Below are 16,577 nucleotides of genomic sequence, written 5' to 3' on the forward strand. Positions count from 1 at the left end.
TGGAAAAGGTCGCCTTCTAGGCCGGAAAGAAAAGAAAAACCAACTACTCCGAATAGAGAAGACATCACCTTGATGTCACCTTTTTGTAACTGCAATGTATTGTGATTGTAAGGGAATAATATTGGTCTGTATATAGTGTTTGATATACAGTTAACAGTATGGCGGCATTATTCAGTCATTAAAGGGTAGCAATATGTGATCAGGGTGTAGCTGATTATTTGTATCCTGTATAGAGATTGGTCTTGATTCTGGGATTTATTCACATATTATGTGTACAGTATATAGTGACGTTATTCTGTCACTGTGTGCAGGTACTATATAATAATACGTGGCAGTATTATTTGTTTTCTTGTGTCGTTTTTTTTTATGTTAGTACAGTGACCCCCCGACCTACGATGGCCCCGACATACGATCATTTCAACATACGATGGCCTCTCAGAGGCCATCGCATGTTGAAGGCAGCATCAACATACGATGCTTTTGTATGTTGGGACCATTGCATAAACGCCTATCCGGCAGCGCAGACTGCTTCAGCTGCCACCGGATAGCCGTTTACGGTGCCCCGTGTGGTCCGCTGACGATCACTTACCTGTCCTCGGGTCTCCGGCGTGCCATCTTCGGGATCCCCTGCATCGTCGGCGCTCTCCATCGTCATCACGTCACTGCGCACGCTGTCCCGTCATCCAATAGGAGCGGCGTGTGTAGCGACGTGATGGCAGCGACGTGAGAGCGAGGATGCCGGGGAAGCAGAGGCCTTGCCGGAGCATCGAGGACACCCCGGGGACGCGGCGACAGCGATGGAAGGCGACATCCAGGGCAGCGGTGACGAGTGGTGACGGTCCAGAGCAATGGGGACACGTGAGTATAACCTGCAATACCAGTGGTCTTCAACCTGCTGACCTCCAGATGTTGCAAAACTACAGCTCCCAGCATGCCCGGACAGCCGTTGGCTGTTCGGGCATGCTGGTGTTGTAGTTTTGCAACATCTGGAGGTCCGCAGGTTGTAGACCACTTTCCTATACTTTACATTTCACGGATCCCTCAACATACAATGGTTTCAACAAACGATGGTCCGTTTGGAATGGATTACCATCGAATGTTGAGGGACCACTGTATTAGTACACTGGTTTTGTTTGGTATGATGTGAGGTTTGGGGGATCCGAGTTTTGTGAACAGCCAGGTCTATAGTAGTTAATCCGCCAATGCATGCATGTAATTTATATTTCAATGTGCTTGTATATAGATGTAGGATTTCTTAGGGAAACGTTCAGCACATCACAAATAGTGCAAATATTATACCACAGCGTTTGATAGCAATAACTCTTTTATTCCTTTGTTCTAATGATCAGTGCAGCCATACCCCATTGTCAAAGATTAAAAAAAGGTGTTTGCATCCATTAACATGCCAACATCTGTCCATAAGGCTAGAATTCCACTGAGGTTTTTGCCATGCGTTTTTTTGGCTTAAAAATGCCAGAAAAAAACACCAGAAAAATTGGCACTGTTTTTCCCTGCATTTTGGCATTTTTTCTGGCGTTTTTTCTTGCATTTTTGCCTTTGTGTGGAATTTGGTATTTTTTGGCCCCTTTGGCATTTTTTGTACAAAATTACTTGGGTACCAAAAAAAAAAAAAAGGATGCAGTAGGGAAGTAAAAACATGTATTTAACTAAATGTCTTTTTTTTATAACAACATTCTTATAAACATTTTTATAAAGTGTGTGTGTTAAACTTTTTTCTTTCTCTCTCTCTTTTTTTTTTTTTTTACATTTTTTATGTAGTACTACTACTCCCAGCATGGAACAGACTGTTCCATGATGGGAGTAGTAGTACCTGTTTTAATAGACACATCACCCCGGGTGTCAGACTGACACCCGATGCGCTCGTCCATAATATAGCAGAGATGCGGCTCTATACAGCACTCACATCTCTGCACTATACTCCGTCCAGTGATGTAAATAGAACATTATTCAATCATATTTTCTGCCCAGAGCTGTGATTGGCCGGATGGTTGCAGCCAATCACCGCTATCTGAGGGAAATATGAATGCTTGATTGGCCGGCAGGAGTATAGTGCAGAGATGTGAGTGCAGGAGAAAGCTGCTCCATCTCTGCTATAGACAGGATGATTGCAGCTGATGTCAGTAGTGATACCGCTGTGATCGGTTCTTACCTGCAGGTACTACGACTCCCAACATGGAGCACACTCTGCTCCATGCTGGGAGCTGTAGTACCTGCATAAATAGACAGATCGCAGCGAGTGTAATTTCTGACACCCGCTGCGATCTGTCTATCAATGCAGGTACTACAGCTCCCAGCATGGAGCAGAGTGTGCTCCATCTTGGGAGTACCTGCAGTTAAGAACAGATCACAGCGGATATCACTACTGACACCCACTGTGATCCTCCTGTATAATGTATGGATGTGGGCGGCCGCTCTTCTATGGTCCCCTGCACTGACTTATATATACACATATTCCTATTTCCCACAGAAAGCTGTGATTGGCTGGAACCATCTGGCCAATCACAGCTCTCTGCGGGAAATATGAATAGGTGTATATATACGGCAGTGCAGGGGACCATAGAAGAGTGGCTGGCCGCATCTATGTATTATACAGGAGGATCAAAATAAGCGGTCTATTAGTACAGGTACTACTACTCCCATCATGGAACAGTGTGTTCCATGCTGGGAGTAGTAGTACTACCTAAAAAATGTTGGGGGAAAAAAGTGAAAAACACACACACTACATTTTTATTATTGTCAACTACATTTTTAGTGCTTTACCCGCCCACATAAATTGATCCCTGTTTAAAAACTTATAACAATTTTGTAATAAAAAAGATAAATTTTGTTAAATACAATTTTCCATCACTACTGTATCTTTTTTATTATTATTTTTTTTAATAGTACCATACAAAATTTTTATAAAAAAGGTATCTCCATCACTTTTTTGGATCGCTAAAGTCCAAAAAAGAATAAAAACCGCCAGAAAAAATGCCAAACAAGGTTTTGTAGGGTGTTTTGAAAAACCAGCCCAAAATTGCTGAAAATGCCAAAAGGATAAAAAAAAAACGCCAAACTGAAAAACGCCAAGTGGATCTGGCATTTTGCAGTTTACTATTGACTTGCAGCTAACATCTGGACACAGCGTTTTTTCAGTTTTCAGTGTGGGAAAATTGGCGTTTTTTATGGCGATTTTGCAAAAAAAACCTCAGTGGAATTCCAGCCTAATGCTGCATGTATTTTCTGCTGTAAACAGCCAAAAATATTACACAAATTAAAAAGCAGTTTTTGGACTATTGCTTTTGATAACGGGGGGCCCAGACGCTATGGCTGTATTGGGCCACAAAATTCCTCATGGTGGCCCTTAATGCTGGTGATGTAGGACCTGTGGAGGAGAGGAAAGATTGTGGCTGAAGGACCTGTGTAATGCTGTGGAGGAGGTGGGGCTGAGCTGGAGAAGAGGTCACATGTCACTCCAGTAAGGTAAATTACATGGAAGGAGATTTGTTACACAGTGTCACCACAGTAGTAGGGTAATTACATGAGGAGGAGGTTTGTTATAGTGTGTCACCACAGTAGTAAGGTAATTACATGAGGAGGTTTGTTACAGTGGGTTACCACAGTAGTAGGGTAATTACATGAGGAGGTTTGTTACAGTGTGTCACCACAGTAATAGGGTAATTACATGAGGAGGTTTATTACAGTGTGTCACCACAGTAGTAGAGTAATTACATGAGGAGGTTTCTTTCAGTGTGTCACCCCAGTAGTAAGGTGATTACATGAGGAGGAGGTTTGTTGCAATCTGTCACCCCAGTAGTAAGGTGATTACATGAGGACGAGGTTTGTTACAGTATGTCACCCCAGTAGTAAGGAGATTACACGAGGAGGAGGTTTGTTACAGTGTGTCACCCCATTAGTAAGGTGATTACATGAGGAGGAGGTTTGTTACAATCTGTCACCCCAGTAGTAAGGTGATTACATGAGGACGAGGTTTGTTACATTGTGTCACCCCAGTAGTAAGGAGATTACACGAGGAGGAGGTTTGTTACAGTGTGTCACACCAGTATAAAGGAGATTATATAAGGAGGAGGTTTGTTACAGTGTGTCACCCCAATAGTAAGGAGATCACATGAGGAGGAAGTTTGTTACAGTGTGCCACCCCAGTAGTAAGGTAATTACATAAGGAGGAGGTTTGTTATAGTGTGTCAACCCAGTAGTAAGAAGATTACATGAGGAGGTTTTTTTTTTTATAGTGTGTTATACTCATGATAGGGACATAAGGAGGTTTTTGTTACAGTGTATTATCAGAATGATAACCCCTTAAGAACATTGGGGGATATATATAACGACCTGTACAGAGGAAAAGTGGAGCAGTTGCCCATAGCAACCAATAAGATCCTTTTTTCATTTTTCAGAAGCCTTTTAAAAAAATAAAGACGCAATCTGTTGCTATGGGCAACTGGTCAACTTATCCTCTGCACAGGTTTTAACCCCTTAAGGACGAAGGGTTTTTCAGTTTTTGCATTTTCTTTTTTTCCTCCTTACCTTTTAAAAATCATAACCCTTTCAATTTTCCACCTAAAAATCCATATTATGGCTTATTTTTTGCGTCACCAATTCTACTTTGCATTGACATTAGTTGTTTTACCCAAAAATCCACCGCGAAACGAAAAAAAAAAAATCATAGTGCGACAAAATCGAAGAAAAAATGCAATTTTTTAACTTTTGGGGCTTCCGTTTCTATGCAGTCCATATTTCGGTAAATATGAAACCTTCTAATTATTCTGTAGGTCCATACGGTTAAAATGGTACCCTACTTATATAAGTTTCATTTTGTCGTACTTCTGGAAAAAATCATAACTACATGAAGGAAAATGTATACGTTTAAAAATGTCATCATTTGACCCCTACAGCTTTTTTATTTTTCCACATACAGGGTGGTATGAGGGCTAATTTTTTGCGCCGTGATCTGAAGTTTTTATTGGTTGTTCTGATCGGACTTTTTGATCACTTTTTATTAATTTTTTAATGGTATAAAAAGTGACCAAAAATACTGTTTTTTGGACTTTGGATTTTTTTTACGTGTACGCCATTGACGGTGCGGATTAATTAACGATATAATTTTATAGTTCGGAAATTTACGCATGCGGCGATACCACATATGTTTATTTTTATTTACACTGTTTTATTTTTTTTATGGGAAATGGGGGGTGATTCAAACTTTTATTAGGGAAAGGGTTAAATGACCTTTATTAACACTTTTTTTTTGCAGTGTTATAGCTCCCATAGGGACCTATAACACTGCACACACTGATCTCATACACAGATCACTGGCGTGTATTAACATGCCTTTGATCAGTGTTACCGGCGCTTGACTGCTCCTGCCTGGATCTCAGGCACGGAGCAGTGATTCGCCGATGGGACACCGAGGGCTCTCCCGGTGTCCTGTAAGCTGTTCGGGATGCCGTGATTTCACCGTGGCAGTCCCGAACAGCCCGACTGAGCAGCCGGAATACTTTCACTTCAGATGCCGCGGTCAGCTTTGATCGCCGCATCTGAAGGGTTAATACAGGGCATCACCGTGATCGGTCATGTCCTGTATTAGCCGCGGGTCCCGGCCGTTTATGGCCGCCAGGACCGACCCGATATGACACGGGGTCACTGCATGACCCCACGGCATATCGCGGGAGCCGGCGGAGGACTTAAATATACGTCCTTCGTCGTTAAGGGATTAATAAATCTTCCCCATTGAAGGGAAACATATACGCTTTGGTGCCCTGGTACTTAACACACCAGAAAGTACACTTAAAACCTTAGGGACAGACTAACTATCAAGCGAGTGCAGGAGCTGTCAGAAGCCGCGCACTTACAGTAAATGAAATAGAACGGCGTTCTTGCTGTTCTCCTTTATTAACCCCTTAAGTGCCGTAATCATGACACTTAAGTGCTGCAATCACTGTCCCCATAAACCAATTGGCTACCCTGCAACATGTATGCGGAGGTCCAATCCGTTTACTCCCCAATCGGAGTTCCTCTCAACTGCTCCAGGTGGGTCCTGGCTCCAATCTGCTCATAGTGCCTGCTGAGCCAGACTCTACTAGCAGATCACCAATAACACTGAGTAATGCTATGCAACAGCCAAGCATTACACCAGTGTAAGCAATCTGAAGATTGCATGTAAAAGTTCCATATGGGGGGGCGTAAAAAAGTGAAAGTAAACTAATAAAAAACACACATAAGCTCCTCCCCTAAAAAAGATTTAAATCATTCCCTTTTTCTAATAATATTAATTTTTTAAATAAAAAGAAATAAAAAAATCTGCATATTTGGTATTACTGCACGTGAAAACATCCGAACTATTAAAATATAATGTTTATGATCTCATACGGGGAACGGCATAAATGTAAAATAATGCCAATGTCCACATCACAACCCAGAATAAATTGAATATAAAAGTGATCAAAAAGTCTTTTATGTGCAAAAGTGGTACTGATTAACACTACAGATCATGGCGCAAAAAATGAGCCTTCATACAGCCCCATATGGGGAAAATGTTTAAAGTTATAGAGGCCCTAAGACAATTTAAAAAAAAATGCTTGAATTTTTTTTAACCCCTTAAGGACACACGACGTACTGGAACGTCATGTGTCCGCTCCCAATGTATAACGCGGAGCCACGGTTGTTAGAGGCCGGGACCCGTGGCTGATCGCAGTGCCGCGCACTATTAACCCTTTAGACGCAGCGTTCAAAGTTGAACGCCGCGTCGAAAGTGAAAGTGTGCCGGTTAGCTCAGTGGGCTGTTCAGGATAGCCGCAGTGAAATCGCTGCATCCCGAACAGCTTACAGGACAGCAGGAGGGTCCCTACCTGCCTCCTTGCTGTCCGATAGCCGAATGACTGCTCAGTGCCTGAGATCCAGGCATGAGCAGTCAAGCGGCAGAATCATCGATCACTGGTTTCTTTTGAGAAACCAGTGATCAATGTGAAAGATCAGTGTGTGCAGTGTTATAGGTCCCTATGGGACCTATAACACCCAAAAAAAAAGTGAAAAAAAAGTGAATAAAGATCATTTAACCCCTTCCCTATTAAAAGTTTGAATCACCCCCCTTTTCCCATAAAAAAAAACACAGTGTTAATAAAAATAAACATATATGGTATTGCCGCATGCGGAAATGTCTGAATTATAAAAATATATTGTTAATTAAACCGCACGGTCAATGGCGTGCGCGCAAAAAAATTCCAAAGTCCAAAATAGTGCATTTTTGGTCACTTTTTATATAATGAAAAAATGAATAAAAAGCAATCAATAAGTCCTATCAATGCAAAAATGGTACCGTTAAAAACTTCAGATCACAGCGCAAAAAATGAGCCCTCATACCGCCCCATAAACGGAAAAATAAAAAAGTTATAGGGGTCAGAAATGACAATTTTAAACGTATTAATTTTAGTTATGATATTTCCAGAAGTACGACAAAATCAAACCTATATAAGTAGGGTATCATTTTAACCGTATGGACCTGCAGAATAAATATCAGGTGTAATTTTTACCTAAATATGTACTACGTAGAAACGGAAGCCCCCAAAAGGTACAAAACAGCGTATTTTTTTCAATTTTGTCTCACAATGATTTTTTTTCCGTTTCACCATAGGTTTTTGGGCAAAATGACTGATGTCATTACAAAGTAGAATTGGTGGCGCACACAATAAGACATCATATGGATTTTTAGGTGCAAAATTGAAAGAGTTATGATTTTTTAAAGGCAAAGAGCAAAAAACGAAAATGCAAAAACGGAAACCCCCCCGGTCCTTAAGGGGTTAAAAGCAGTACAATAATAGAAAACCATGTTAGCATGGGTATCATATTGACCCACAGAATAAGATGGCATATCATTTTGTGTACTCCAAATAAACAAACCCCTCCTCAAAAGTTGCAAAATTGCATTTTCTTTTCAATTTCTCTCATAAATTATATATTTTTTTGGTTGCACCATACACTTTATAGTAAAATGAGTGATGTCATTACAAAGCACAATTGGTCGTGCAAAAACAAGCCTCTTATGGGTCTGTGGGTGGCAAGTGAGAGGACAAAATCAAAATGCAAAAAAAGTTAACTTTGTGTCTTCAAGGCCAAAATGGGCTGTGTCCTTAATTCTATGAAGGGTTTGTTACAGTTTGTTATCAGAAAGGTAATTTGTTACAGTGTGAATTCTTGAGTGACAGTCACCCAGGGCCGTCACACCACCACATTAGGAATGCAGCCGCCCTCTACCACTTTAACAGGGCAATGGCTGCTGGGAGTAGATGTGCTGAGACAGTCCCGTCTGCCAGAATATACCGGGCCCTCCGCTGCCCGACAATGAGGAGCAGACAGTAACTAACTTCAGTAAGGGTCTACTGCCATATAGGGGCTATACAGGAGTGCTGGTAATCTCGACAGGGGGCATTATTACTGTTTGGGGCACTATAGGTGCTGGAAAAGTGCAGAGCCTAAAATGTTTGTCTTGCAGGTTCTGTGGAGACGAGTTGTGGCTGGAATTAATCGTCATGACATTCTGGGCCAGATGGAGAAGAAAAAGGAAAGTAACCGACTCTGATCAGAGAAGACGTCACGCGCGAGTCACCTGATGTAACTGTATGTAATCACTTATATGGTCTGCAGAGCCTGTGTGCAGCTGGTGTCTACCAACATTTGGTCACCGTATGTGGGAATATCTGTAGAAGTGAGGGTAGGGGGCAGTAGTTACCTCTGTTCTCTCCTTCTCTGACTACTATATTTGGTCCCATATATTCACATGATTTAACCTTAAACTTAGGGTATTTATCCTCTCAAACAGAGATGTCAACATATACTGCAGTGTAGTGGCAATGCCCCCATTTACTTTAGTGGCCTAAACATAGTCAAGGGCTAGTGTCTATGTTTAGTTAATTTTCTGCATGTTTATATTTACTTAGTGTGACTACTATACAGCACTGTACAGCACAGCAGACCACACGTTTTAAACATATACATGCAGGAAATGGACTAAAGCTTAGTCACTAGTTGACTATGTTTAGGCCATTAAAGCTAAATAGACCACTGCCAGTACACCACAGTATGTGTTGGCAACCCTTTCTGTATATTCTAAGCGTAAGTTTAAATGGTGATGTGAACAGCCCCCTAGTAGCATAACACAGAGGGTTAACCTGTTATTAACCTCTTAAGGACATGGGACGTTCTCTAACTTCCTCACTACCTGGGCTTTAATGCCCAAGGACGTTAGAGAACGTCCTGTTGTATTTCCGGTCTCTGCCGCTCGCCGGGCAGAGATCGGAACTGGATGCCTGCTGAAATCCTTCAGCAGGCATCCAGGGCAAACGCCGAGGGGGGCCATGTAGGCCCCCCATGTCGGCGATTCCGCAAATCGCGAGGGAAATCGCCCTTGCGATCTGCGGCGATACTGGGCTGATCGGATCTCTGGGACCCGACCACCCCGGTAATTTTGCATGATTCCGGCTGTCACAGACAGCCAAGACCATGCTAAAGTATAGGAGCGAGGTGGGCAAGCCTGCCACCTCCTCCTATCCCCTGCAATCCGTCGGTTAGTTAACCGACCCATCGCAGGGGGGGGGCGGTTACTTCCTCCCGTCCTGCCCGGCCCCTTGAAGTCCGGAGAGGACGGGAGGAAGACCGGAGGACGCGGCGGGGGACGGGGGAGTGCTGGGGACCGGCCCCGGTACTTACCTCGTCCCTGAAGACCCGGATCCCGGCGAGGAAGATGGCGGCGGCGGCGACAGGTGAGTATATCTTCAGCCGCGGTCGGGCCCTTTACAGCAATGCACGTCGCCGTAAAGCGACATGCATTGCTGTATTGGGACCCTGTAAACTACAACTCCCAGCATGCCCAGACAGCCCTTGGCGTCTGGGCATGCTGGGAGTTGCAGTTTTGCAACATCTGGAGGTCCACAGTTTGGAGACCACTGTGCCCTTCCAGATGTTGCAAAACTACACATCCTCAGCATGCCCTTACTGTCCAGGCATGCTGGGAGTTGTAGTTCTGTAACATCTGGCCCTTCAGATGTTGCAGAACTACAACTCCCAGCATGCCTGGACAGTTTTGGCATACTGGGAGTTGTAGTTTTGCAACATCTGGAAGGGCATAGATTGGGAACCACTGTATTAGTGGTCTGCAAACTGTAGTCCTCCAGATGTTGCAAAACTACAACTCCCAGCATGCTGGGAGTTGTAGTTCGGCAACATCTGGCTCTAAAGATGTTGCCGAACTACTACTCCCAGCATGTCTGAGAATGCTGGGAGTTGTGGTTTTGCAACAACTGGAGGCACACTGGTTGGGAAACATTGTCTGTTTCCTAACTCAGTGTTTCCCAACCGTGTGCCTCCAGCTGTTTCAAAACTATAACTACCAGCATGCACTGATAAACTGTGCATGCTGGGAGTTGTAGTTTTGTAACAGCTGGAGGTCCCCCCCCCCCTGTGAATGTACAGGGTACATTCACATGGGCAGGGGGCTTACAGTGAGTATCAGGCTGCAAGTTTGCGATGCAACAAATTTTGTGCGGCAGCTCAAACTCGCAGCGGGAACTCGCTGTAATCCCCCGCCCATGTGACTGTACCCTAAAAACACTACACTACACTACCACAAAATAAAATAAAAAGTAAAAAAACACTACATATACACATACCCCTACACAGCCCCCCTCTCCTCCCAATAAAAATGAAAAACGTCCGGTACGCCACTGTTTCCAAAATGGAGCCTCCAGCTGTTGCAAAACAACAACTCCCAGTATTGCTGGACAGCCGTTGACTGTCCAAGCATGCTGGGAGTTTTGCAACAGCTGGAGGCACCCTGTTTGGGAATCACTGGCGTAGAATACCCCTATGTCCACCCCTATGCAAGTCCCTAATTCAGGCCTCAAATGCGAATGGCGCTCTCACTTTGGAGCCCTGTCGTATTTCAAGGCAACAGTTTAGGGCCACATATGGGGTATCGCCGTACTCGGGAGAAATTGTGTTACAAATTTTGGGGGGATTTTTCTCCTTTAACCCCTTATGAAAAGGTGAAGTTGGGGTCTACAACAGCGTGTTAGTGTAAAAAAATAAATTTTTTACACTAACACGCTGGTGTTACCCTTTACTTTTCATTTTGACAAGAGGTAAAAGGGAAAAACGCCCCCCAAAATTTGTAATGCAATTTCTCCCGAGTACGGAGATACCCCATATGTGGGCGCAAAGTGCTCTGAGGGCGCACAACAAGGCCCAGAAGGGAGAGTGCACCATGTACATTTGAGGTGATTTGCACAGGGGTGGCTGATTATTACAGCGGTTTTGACAAACGCAAAAAAAAAAAAAAAAACACATGTGACCCCATTTCGGAAACTACACCCCTCACGGAATATAATGAGGGGTGAAGTGAGAATTTACACCCCACAGGTGTCTGACAGATCTTTGGAAGAGTGGGCTGTGCAAATTAAAAATTTTGCACAGCCCACTGTTCCAAAGTTCTGACAGACACCAGTGGGGGGTAAATGCTCACTGTACACCTTGTTACGTTCCTCAAGGGGTCTAGTTTCCAAAATGGTATGCCATGTGGGGGTTATTTTGCTGTCCTGGCACCATAGGGGCTTCCTAAATGCGACATGCCCCCCGAGCAAAATTTGCTCTCCAAAAGCCAAATATGACTCCTTCTCTTCTGAGCATTGTAGTTCGCCCGTAGTGCACTTCAGGTCCACTTATGGGGTACCTTCATACTCAGAAGAGATGGGGTTACAAATTTTGGGGGGTATTTTCTGCTATTAACCCTTGCAAAAATGTGAAATTTGGGGGGAAACACACATTTTAGTGAAAAAATATATATTTTTTTTTACATATGCAAAAGTCGTGAAACCCCTGTAGGGTATTAAGGCTCACTTTATTCCTTGTTACGTTCCTCAAGGAGTCTAGTTTCCAAAATGGTATGCCATGTGAGGGTTTTTTGCTGTTGTGGCACCATAGGGGCTTCCTAAATGCGACATGCCCCCCGACCAAAATTTGGTCTCCAAAAGCCAAATATGACTCCTTCTCTTCTGAGCATTGTAGTTCGCCCGTAGTGCACTTCAGGTCCACTTATGGGGTACCTCCATACTCAGAAGAGATGGGGTTACAAATTTTGGGGGGTATTTTCTGCTATTAACCCTTGCAAAAATGTGAAATTTGGGGGGAAACACACATTTTAGTGAAAATTTTTTTTTTTTTTTTACATATGCAAAAGTCGTGAAACACCTGTGGGGTATTAAGGTTCACTTTACCCCTTGTTACGTTTCCCAAGGGGTCTAGTTTCCAAAATGGTATGCCATGTGGGGATTTTTTGCTGTTCTGGTACCATAGGGGCTTCCTAAATGCAACATGCCCCCCAAAAACCATTTCAGAAAAACGTACTCTCCAAAATTCCCTTGTCGCTCCTTCGCTTCTGAGCCCTCTACTGCGCCCGCCGAACACTTTACATAGACATATGAGGTATGTGCTTACTCGAGAGAAATTGGGCTACAAATATAAGTATAAATTTTCTCCTTTTACCCCTTGTAAAAATTCAAAAATTGGGTCTACAAGAACATGCGAGTGTAAAAAATAAAGATGGTGAATTTTCTCCTTCACTTTGCTGCTATTCCTGTGAAACACCTTAAGGGTTAAAACGCTGACTGAATGTCATTTTGAATACTTTGGGGGGTGCAGTTTTTATAATGGGGTAATTTGTGGGGTATTTCTAATATGAAGACCCTTCAAATCCACTTCAAACCTGAACTGGTCCCTGAAAAATAGTGAGTTTGAAAATTTTGTGAAAAATTGGAAAATTGCTGCTGAACTTTGAAGCCCTCTGGTGTCTTCCAAAAGTAAAAACTCATAAATTTTATGATGCAAACATAAAGTAGACATATTGTATTTGTGAATAAAAAAATTTTTTATTTGGAATATCCATTTTCCTTACAAGCAGAGAGCTTCAAAGTTCGAAAAATGCAAAATTTTCAATTTTTTCAGCAAATTTTGAAATTTTTCACTATGATACGATGCAAGTATCGACAAAATTTTACCAATAACATAAAGTAGAATATGTCACGAAAAAACAATCTCGGAATCAGAATGATAGGTAAAAGCATTCCAGAGTCATTAATGTTTAAAGTGACAGTGGTCAGATGTTCAAAAAACGCTCCGGTCCTAAGGTGTAAAATGGCCTGGTCCTTAAGGGGTTAAAAAACACATGTGTATACAGTTAAAATCTGTGACTGAGCATTGAGTCTTGCCCTGTTACTAAACTCTTCTGAACCACAGGCAGCTGTATACAGCCTGTAAGAAGCCTGGAACCGTGCAGGATGTCAAGTTTTAGCTTCAACATTTGGTGGTGGGGGGGGGGGGGGGGTGTATATTCGAAATCTTGGGTGAGTTCCCACACTTTTTTTTCCAGGACTTGACCCCTGTTTGCAGTAATAAGAACACAGCATGTCTGCATTGCTGATAATATTATATAACTACATATCTTAAAATATAGGCTGGATTTGTTCACTTAGTCAATTTTGTTCACCGTAATGACGTGTGCAAACGGGCCATGACATAGCAGACCAGTTCATACTCAACAAGATGGGGACCGCAATGCACACATGCTGCATTCTTGTTACTGCATACAGGTATACATTTATATTATAATTCCTGCATTCCTATTGGCCATTATGAGTATATATGACACATTCAGTTGTTACCAAACTTCTTCCTGAGGAAGCCTGGTGCGAAACGGCATAGGGGTGGCTACCTGTGCGAGGGTAAAGACTATGGGTATTGCTTACAATACCTTTTTGTGTGTGTGTATATATATATATATATATATATATATATATATATATGTTAGCAATATCTCTACACTGTCCTTTTTTTGCCCTTATCAGACTGCCATATACAGTCTGTCTGCTGCTGATCCATTCTTTTAATGTTTTTAATTGTATTTGATTTTGTTTCAATAAAGTCTTACAAGTCTGTTTTGCCTTAATTTGTGTCAAGTGTTATTATTTTTACAACTGTAAAAATATTTATATTTCTTTCTATATTGGGTGTGTACAGACAACCACTTTCCCATAGACTTACACAGTGCACATTAATTTTGCAAAAACGGATGCAAATTTTCCACAATTTTACAAACACATTTTGTTCAATTAAATATGCCTAAAAATATACTGTGTGAACATAGCCTATAAGTGAGTACTTATTTTTGTTAACTAAACATTACTTTCCTATGCAGATGATAGGTAGTGGAAACCAAGCCATAGATATGTAACAATTTACTGGGAAAGCACCACAAACATATTACAGGATTAAAGTTGTCAAAATTGCCACCATTGTTTTTTTTTTCCATGACCAGTTAGGCTGGGTTCATGTAATTTGTGATTGAAAATAACTTTATTTGCAATCAATCTTCAATCATATATACAAAAAAAAGGATACATTCACCATACATAGCATGACAACACAATATACAATGTAGGTTCCCTAAGCTACACATCATACTACATGCTACACTAACACTCCTGCATACATTTTAAAAATGTTTTCAAGAAGAACTGTATTTACAATATCAAACAACAAAGCATAGGGGACGATGACAGGGAAAGGAGGTTGGGAAAACAGAGGATAGTGAGGGGAGATCACAGGCCAGAAGCTTTATTGAAAGACAAAGACAGACAAAGAAGACGGGAAGGACATGGATGTTAATCCTCTTTCTCCTTAATTTCTGGACTGTCCCTGATGGAATAGTTCCTCAACTGCCTGTGGCAGTCATGGATGGACATCCTCACCAAGTTTATAATAAGGTTTTTCCAGGCAAAGATAAAAACATCCATAACAGTTCACTGACAAGAATGGGATCGGTCCTGGGCAAAGTTTTCCTCAGATAGAAGAAAAGAAAAGGTCAACCAGACACCAGACATGTGAACGAGCCCTAATAAATAAATAAATAAGCAATATGCTTTCATTTCAGGGCTCTAAACTATATTTTTGATGGCAACCACTACCATCATACATACTAATTCCTGAAAAGTATAATAACAAGTTAGTGAGATAAATAGTGTTACTGTATGTCATGTCTGTATTATGTAGCAAAGCCATATTGCTAGTGTGAATAGAGTCTATAGTGCTAGGTTAAAAGAACACTGTATCGATGACATATCATAAGGGTATGCAAAAAAGAAACTTATATACTGGGAACCTCATTTTGGTACTTAGGTTTTGTTATACTCTTTACATAATACTTGGGCTAATTTCCCACCAGAAGTCCTGCATAAATTCTCACCACCTAAGTGCAAGAGGGATATTACCAACCAGGACTGGGTTCACTTCTCCAAGGACTCTACAGCAACCACATGGCCTCCATGGTACACACACCCTTGTATACAGCTAGATGATTAGTTGTGCTAGGGACAAAAGGGGGGAAAATGAAATTAATTAAGAATTTATTGAAAATGACTGAGGTGACAACATTGTATCTGGGTATTTATAGCTATACTGCAACTGCAATTTCAAGCAATATATGAACACAGTGCTCTGCAAAGATCACAATTAATATTTCAATCAGAGATCAATTATTCATATAGTGAATATTTAAAATAATTATTCTCTGTATGTAAAATATCCACGATATGAATAGCTCCAAGGTCATCTGATGGTCTCTCTGTGTAAATGAGGGAGAAATGAAAACACATAGCTCATTTTACCTTCATTTTAGCTTCCCAAAGAGATGTTTCACCTTTTTGCACTCACTTTAAAATGTCTCTGGACCAGATGGCTGGTTCCCAATTTCCCAGCATGATTGTGACTGACAGGAGATTTTGATAAACCTCTGAAGAATTAAGTTATCTCGCAGTCACCTTCTCTGTCTGACCTTTAACATTGCACGTTTACCACCATTATATTGCTGAATTGCAAACAAAAGATTATTAGCTCTGACTTTCTCTTGCTTCTAAGATAGCCACAAAGCTGAACATTAAAGCAATGCAATGCCCTTTGGTTTCATTAGAAAGGTACAAATGTCATTGTCATTGTAAAGACAAACACGAGGCAGGGAGTGATAATAGATTTGTCTTTTAAGACTATACAGTTCAGGTTCATCTGCTTTGGTGATATTAAACCATGAATTCACCGTGTAGACTATTCCATCTTCAGAGCCTTGGTTACAGAGGGCCCTATATTTATCTGCAAAAATTGTCAGAAAACAGCAATAGACAAGATTGAATTGAAAATCTAAAGGCCCTTTCCTACTATTAAGTCAATATATAGTTTTTGATGGAGTAGAGGTGTACATGAAGCTGCTGGGCCCTAATGCAAGACGGCCCATCTCCCATGTGCCCTTGATATAAGTTAAACCAAATGGATAAATAGGCCCAACTTTATCAATCTGCCTGAAAACCAAAGTGTTTGTTTTTTTCCACAGCAACCAATCACAGCTCAGCTCTCATATCTTAACGAGCTCTTGTAAAGTAAAAGTTGAGCAGTAATTGGTTCATTTGGTAAAATTAGACAATTAGGGTTTAAGGCTGATTGATATGGGCCATCATAATGTGTAAACT

The 16,577-nt window shown here is 41.6% G+C and overlaps 1 long non-coding RNA gene across 1 annotated transcript in view; it reads right to left on the reverse strand.

Annotated features, from left to right (window-relative positions):
• Nucleotides 1–16,577, reverse strand: part of LOC130272660 (uncharacterized) — a 76,612-nt gene that overhangs the window by 24,901 nt on the left and 35,134 nt on the right. The window contains exon 2 of the long non-coding RNA XR_008843668.1: nt 15,305–15,425. This is a non-coding gene — a long non-coding RNA (uncharacterized LOC130272660). The remainder of the gene's footprint in view (nt 1–15,304; nt 15,426–16,577) is intronic.

This window comes from Hyla sarda, chromosome 5, assembly GCF_029499605.1.
Source record: "Hyla sarda isolate aHylSar1 chromosome 5, aHylSar1.hap1, whole genome shotgun sequence".
NCBI lineage: Eukaryota > Metazoa > Chordata > Amphibia > Anura > Hylidae > Hyla > Hyla sarda.